General features: G+C 36.3%; 1 pseudogene across 1 annotated transcript; it reads left to right on the top strand.

Moving 5' to 3' along the window:
• Positions 1-202: 202 nt before the first annotated feature.
• On the top strand, positions 203-652 carry LOC308509085 (ubiquitin-ribosomal protein eS31 fusion protein-like; annotated as a pseudogene). The gene has a single exon. The product of its transcript is annotated as a ubiquitin-ribosomal protein eS31 fusion protein-like (transcript).
• The last annotated feature ends 520 nt before the right edge of the window (positions 653-1172 follow it).

Here is a 1172-nt window from a genome sequence, read left to right as displayed (position 1 = left end):
AATTTCAGATCATGCCAAAAGCAATAAGATAAATTCTGAAAATGAGTAGTAAGTAAGCTCTGGATTATTTCATACCACAATTGACAAAGAAGAGTGAATTATAGGAACACATCAGCAAAAGATGTTAAGATACGGCCGATTTGACATTAAATAGTGACATCCAGTTTTCCAATCTGCCATCTGCGGTAGAACTACCACCAAGATGCAGATTTTCACGAGAACCCTTACTGGGAAAACTATCACTCTCCCGGTTAAACCCTTGGATACAGTAGAAAATGTAAAGGCCAAGATCCAGGATAAAGACGGAATTCCTCCTGTTTAGCAAAGACTAAGCTTTTCTGGCAAGCAACTGGAAGCAGGACGCACTTTGTCTAACTGCAACATTCCAAAGGAGTCCACTCTTCATCTTGTGCTGTGGAAAAGGAAGAAGTCTTACACCACTCCCAAGAAGAAGAAGCATAAGAGAAAGAAGGATAAGCTGGCTGTCCTGAAATACTATAAGGTGGATGAGAATGGCAAAATCAGTCGCCTTCGTCGGAAGTGCCCTTCAGATGACTGGGATGCTGGAGCTTTTCTGGGCAGCCACTTTGACAGACATTATTGTGGCAAATGTCGTCTGACCTCTTCCTTCAACAAACCAGAAGACAAGTAATTGTCTATGGGTTAATAAAAGACATGAACTGACAACAACAACAACAACAACAACAAAATAGCGACATCCATAGAGACAGCATAAGACTCAGAATCACTACTCACTGAACATTGAATAACAAACAAGTTAATGAGTGTTTTCAATTTAAAGAATATTTGACATTAGTCACTGCATAAGGAAAAGACATTGGAATGTGCTGAAATCTTACTTCAATGTGATAGATGTCCCCTTAAACTAAAACAATCCTAAAAACTTACATGACATTACCAATAACAGGATGTGAGGCTGATAGAAACTTTTCTAAATTATCAATTGTAGGAAAGTTTTAATTTTCAACACTAGAAGAAAAATTTATATTTTCTATTCTCTCCCTAGAAAATAATATTGCAAAATCATCACATTAAAAAGCAATGAGAAAGTATGAAGGCAATGAATGTAGGAAAATTATTTTAGAGGAATGTCAGACAGTTGATGAACAAAAAAGTATAGTGTATTTTATTTTTCTGGGTTTTATAATATT

Source organism: Rhinolophus hipposideros, assembly GCF_964194185.1.
Source record: "Rhinolophus hipposideros genome assembly, chromosome: 16".
NCBI classification, from domain to species: Eukaryota; Metazoa; Chordata; class Mammalia; order Chiroptera; family Rhinolophidae; genus Rhinolophus; species Rhinolophus hipposideros.
This window is presented reverse-complemented; position numbering and strand designations above follow the sequence as displayed.